Below are 5,904 nucleotides of genomic sequence, written 5' to 3'. Positions count from 1 at the left end.
ACTCTTTCCTGCCCAGGACAGAGGGTCAGACCTGATGATCTAATATGTTCCTTCTGACCTTAAAACCTTTTAGATCTATATCTTATCACATGCATGACATGAGATCCTAGAGACTTCTCCTGAGTTCAGAGCCAGGATAGGGATGTGTTTTGCTGGGGTGGGTATAGGAAGAGACAGTTCCTGAGGCAAAGAGCTTAATTGACTAAACAGACAAGACACATGGAAGAGAGATGGAGAACTGAGGCATGGAAAAACTAGGACCTTGTCTACAGTACAAAACTTTGGCTGTTATAGCTGTACTGACAAGATCCTCTTTATGTCAATGCCATTATAATGTCAGAGAAGGCTCCTGCTGCATTGACAGCACATGCATGAAGGATTTTGCCAACCTTGTTATGCCATAGATGTTCTAATGGCAGCCAGAACTGGATGATTCTGCTCTAGTATGAAATTATAATGAAGCGCCATTCAAATTCTGTTGGGATCTGGGGCAGCTTTTGCTTTCAACTGGTGATGTTTTGACATTTGATAGTTTGAAGCTCTGTGATAAGTTCTGTGCATCAGCTTATCCAGGACATTTGGAATTTGAAGCTATGTTTTAAAAATAACCCCCCCCCCCTCAATCCAACATGTTTGGCTTGACATTACTTTACAGTTTACCATGCCCTGGGGCTCAGATCCCTGAAGGTTTTTTGATTTCTGATTCCCAGTGCAATCAGTGTTGTATGCATCACTATTTTGGAAGGTCTGGGCTTAAATGACTTGCTCAAGGACAGAAAAAAAATCTGTAGCACATTCTGAACCTGGATCTATTCTGAATCCCTTTCTCTGAGTTATGCATGTTGTCTCGTGTTAGAAGATGTCTTGCCATGATAAGAGGCCACAAACTGAACCATAAACAATTATGGAGGGTAAATGTTACTGAGACAGAATTTTCCACCAGGATTTTTGAGCATCAGCAACAGGTTGTTATTGTAAAAGAAAGGAGGTTTGCCTTGTTTGTTGTCTGCTTGCTAATATCTGTCGAGTCATCTGGATTGTCTCTTGTTACTGCAGAAGCCTGCGACAGCAGACTCAGTAAGACCCGCTTCTGGACAAATAAGTTCTCCTTCCCATGAGGCTAGACCTCTGGTCTTCCCAAGGTAAAAGCAGTTGTTTCTTTTCCAGTTTGTTGATTAGCTTGTTCTGGTCCACTCCCACTTGGCTGAAGATCGTTAGCACTTAGCATTTGAATCTAACCTCGTTGCAGACAGAGCTATTAAGGGAGCCCTGTTCCCAATGTCTGAGAGTATTCAGCAGAGCACTGAGAGAAGGACTGGGGTTTTCTGAAGTGTTTGGTGTATGGAGAATATACGATGCACGGGGGCCAAAGAATGTAGAAGCATGACTCTGGCACGACTCAAATCAAAACTCATGCTATTCAAACCTATTGGCCTTTGGAGTCTTTCAGGATAAACAGGCCTGGACAGGGGTAAATGACTCAAAAGAATTAGCTAATTGCAGTGCAAAATAATTGCCTCACACTTCTGGAAAGACCCCATCAAGACTGGGTTTACTGCTGTTACTGTCCATTGCTTGTTATTGTTCATACTGTCCAATATAAATCCTTTGAGTTGCATATTCCTTCAGGCTTTTTTTATGATCATTTTTTGAAAGCCATTGTCCTTGTGGTGGTGATTAGGCATATCAGTCTGAAGTCATGCAGAAGGTAGGGCAAGGTGGTATCTTGGAGTTTAACTGGCTGAGGGGCATTAACTTTTGTGGGAAACAACCTATAGCATAGCATCTGAGGAAATAACTTGCTGCCCACAAAAGCTCTTGCCTCTCTAAACCAGTCAGTCTAAAAGGTGCCACTCTGCACAGTCCTTACAATAGCTCTGTTCATTTGGGTGTGACTAGATTGTCAGTGCAACTGCAGTACGAACATGGAGTTCTCTATTCAGATGCTGACTTTACAAAAGAAACTCAAGTCTTTTGCTTTCTTCCAGCATTGAACAGAAGAAAACTGAAAAGAAAGGTGGCACAGTAACTATCAAAGAAGGGACTGACATGACTATGAAAGAAAAACTCATAACGAAAACAGCAAAAGATCTTCCTCATAATGCAGACAAAAACCGTAGGTAGAACAAGGTTAAGCTGAAAAGAGATACCGATGATTTGTGATCTAGTCATTAGGTGGCCAGAGCCAGATCAAAAGTGTATCACAGTGCTCGTTTTACAATTGTGTGTAGCGCCTATAGTGTAGATAGAGCATGGCATTGATCATGGAGAGGCGTCGCTGAAGAACCCAACAGTTCAAATAATTCTGATCCAGCTGAAGTGCTGTTTCTAGTCAATCATGTTACCCAGAGTATATTGTAGAAAAGGACAGGGGTGTGTGTCAGACAAGAGTGTGAGCTTGTTTCTATTTTATGGGAAAATACCACACTGTGCCAATCTTCTGAAGTCCACAAACATTTTAAATTCAGACCTTAGCTTCTACTGCTGATATGATTAACTTCCCTGTGTACTCTTAACAGCAAGAGATGAAGCCTACATTGGACCTAGGAATGGAATCAGACCAGCCTGCCAATGTACAAAATGCAAGATACAACCCAGGCATAAGAAACTTAAAGACCGGCTAACTAATTTTTATGTTAAAATCATGACTTGAAAAAGGATTGCTGTGGAGGTTCCAGACAGCTACAGCTCTCATTGAGTTTGGAGGGAGGCTCATGTACTCAGCAGTGCTGTAAATAATCTCTATTTGAATAGATTTACCTACATCATCTCATAAGTCCTTGTTTGCAGTCCTCACAACAGACCAGACTTATTGCAGCCCTGATCATTTTTTGCAAAGGAAAACCTAATGCGTCAGATCCCAGAGCTACATAATTTAGACCAGCTGCAGGTCAACCCCAATCTCAAGATATTATTTCTGACAATGGATTCTAGTTGGCTGCCTGCAAACTCCCAGAAGAACTGACTGTCCCATTCACTGGATCATGGGAAAGCATGGAAAAGTGTGCTCTGGGAGTCTGGTGGTGCACAGTAGAAAAGAAGAATTGGGAAAGACCCATACTATCATTATGTCTTTTAGGTACTAAACCTTGCAGAAAAAAATTTCTATGAAGGAGATCAGAATCCCTGTCTTAAGACCCTTCTAGAGCAGGGAAATGGCTTCTGGCTTGGCATCCCAGCAGTGTAGTTCCTCTGCAATTTTTCTTGCTCTTCTTGCCTGAGCTATTGCAGAGATGCTGTTTTTGAGATTTTTCCTTTTGTTTTATAGCTACAGAGACTCTTCCTGAAAAGCGCCTGCTCCATCTACAGACTCCTGCCAAAACAACTAGAGGGTTTTCTAGCAACGTACTGGACAAGCGTGATGAGAAAAGACACCTTTTTGAAAGGTGAGATTCCCTTGGAGAACTGGAAACTGTTGGTTGTTGTCTCTATTATTACCTTGTGTTTGTATGGGGAAGGTTTTCTCCTTGAGTACCACATATGTATTAAGAGTAAAAGCTGAAAAAGAAACTTGTTAGGAAACTAGATGAAGGACAACATTTTCCAAAGCATGTTGGCTGCCATTTTCAAATGTGACTTTGGCCTCACCATCCAAGGGTTCCCACAAATTCAGATAGGTGCATACAGATGCCTCATCTGCCAGCAAAACCCCTGGCAGGTGAGGCACCTATGGACATTTACCCTTGCCCCTTTTTGTGCCCAAATATCTTTCATTGAGCCTTAGGCTTCTAAGTCACTTTTGAAATTGGCATGCGGGTTCCCAGATCAGAGGCTTTGGAAACCGTGACCCAGTTCTGCTCAATGTGAGTAAGTGTGTAAAAAATCAGACTCTGAGTAAATGTTTCAGGATGCAGCCCATCAACAGTGTAAATCAAGGGTATCCATGAACATGTGATGAGTTAATAGAAATGTGAGTGCTAGAACTATGCAAGCTACTAATTAAAATCAATGCACTTTAAAGGCCAGCACTACAAACTGCCAGATTTCTCATTTCTGCTGCGGCACAGTCTCTCCTCGCACTGGAGGCTGCTGCTGCTGCTGCTGCTACACAGTCACCCACACCTCAGAGGCTGTTTCTGCGGCTGTGCAGGCTCCTCCTGGGCTGCCATTGTGGCACCACTTTAAATCAGCGCCTTGGCTTGGTGCCCTGCTCACCCACCCATAGCCATGTTGCTTTTCATCACTGTGGTACCTGAGGACCTCATGGTCTTTAGTGTAGCTGAAAGACCAAGATGTCCCCTGTGAGCAAAGAGGGGTGAAGCCAAAAATACCAAATGATGCCCATTTTTAAAGATTTCTGAAAACAAATAATATAAAGATACTAGTTAACAGAACCCCTAAAAACACTTCCAATTATGTTGTAGGCTCCATTACCTCAAGCTATGAATGCCACATGCCCCCGGAGGCTGGGGAGGGAGGCGGGGGCACAATGACTGCCTGCAGGCAGCAGCGGTAGTGGCAGCAGTGAGTGCATGGCTGCGGTGAGTGGGGAGCTCCCGCAGGCAGCCATGGTGGGAGGGACCACCCACAGACACTGCCGGCAGCATCAGCGGTGGCCAGCGGCGATTGGGGACTGCCTGCAGACACCGCCAGCAGCAAGGGGGGCAGGGGTGGTGAGCAGCGACTGCCTGCAGGCTCCACCGGCAGTGTCGGCATTGCTTTTTGCAGGGTGTGCCCCGCCAAGCTCAGGGGATGCACATGCACCCGTGTACAACCGTATGCGTTGCTAATGCCTCAAGCCATGCATCTTATAATGCCCTATGGGGTGATGTAATACTACATCCTAAAGTGCTGAGAATCATTTAGCCACTCAGATCTCCCACATGGCTGGACATTGCTAACAATATCTTTTAGTACATAATGGGTGCCTCATGCCATTGTGCTAATGCTTAGGTGACTGTTTGCTGGCCAGTTATACTTTAAGGTTATGCTCATAGGGTGTATGGCAGGAGGCAGGACAGGGAACACACTCCTTTAAAAGCAACAAATATCCTGATTGTCTGAAGGTTTGGGGTTTTTTTCCCCAGCTCTGTCAGACAGGCCAACTATTCTCATTGACTGCAGGGAAATGGGGTGTGGGCTGAATTAGATGGAGATTATCTCCCAAGTGAATAAAAGCTAACGCACTTCTTTCTTAATTTCAGAGCTATGGAAAAGTTCTTTGTGTTGGACAAGTTCAAGGGCAAGGAAGATTTTCCATTGGACTACATGGTGACTATAGACACTATGGGCCATATCATAGAGGCAGAAGCTCCTGTGAGGAGGCAAAAACCTATCCAGCTTCCCAAATGCGTCATGCCAGACAGAACTGTATATCAAAGACAGATTCCTGGAGAAGGGAGGATGACATCAATCAAAACTTCCCACTGCCCCTTAAAGGCTGGAAATGCCTGCTTCAGGACCCCCTATGCCCCACCACTAATTATTTCTGATCCTCGGAAGTCCTACTCCTCCACTGGTAACATACAAAAGTCCTATTCCATCATAAAGCCCCAAACCAACAGGCCTATCCCTAAAATTGTGCTCCCCTAGGACCCCATAAATTAGGGTGCAGATATTGAAAAAGTGAAGTTTGTGCAAAATTTTTGTTACAATGTGGATATGGATTTTTTTTAATAGGGTCCAAAATCAACAAAGTAACAGACAATGTTTTTTGGTTGATTTTTTAATTTTTGGATTAAAATCCGATCCTCAAGTAAACATTACAACATTTTCTAAACCTTATCACTTGAAGCATTCAATTCACGCATAAATTTAGTCACTGTCATGGTCATTATTGTGTGGTTTTGGAACCAATCCATACATTTGCAAGCTGCTCTGCATCTCAGTTTGAGTCTATTGCGCAAACAATGTAGTACACTGATGTCCACTTTTTTATATCCACAGGTTGTGATGTCCAAGCAC

The 5,904-nt window shown here is 43.6% G+C and overlaps 1 pseudogene; it reads left to right on the top strand.

The window, feature by feature from the left end:
* LOC112549843 overlaps nt 1–5,547 on the top strand; it is a 17,241-nt pseudogene extending 11,694 nt beyond the window's left edge.
* Nucleotides 5,548–5,904: the final 357 nt, after the last annotated feature.

Source organism: Alligator sinensis, unplaced genomic scaffold (assembly GCF_000455745.1).
Source record: "Alligator sinensis unplaced genomic scaffold, ASM45574v1 scaffold602_1, whole genome shotgun sequence".
Taxonomy (NCBI): domain Eukaryota; kingdom Metazoa; phylum Chordata; order Crocodylia; family Alligatoridae; genus Alligator; species Alligator sinensis.
The sequence above is the reverse complement of the archived record's forward strand: the minus strand, read 5'-3'. Positions and strand labels throughout refer to the sequence as shown.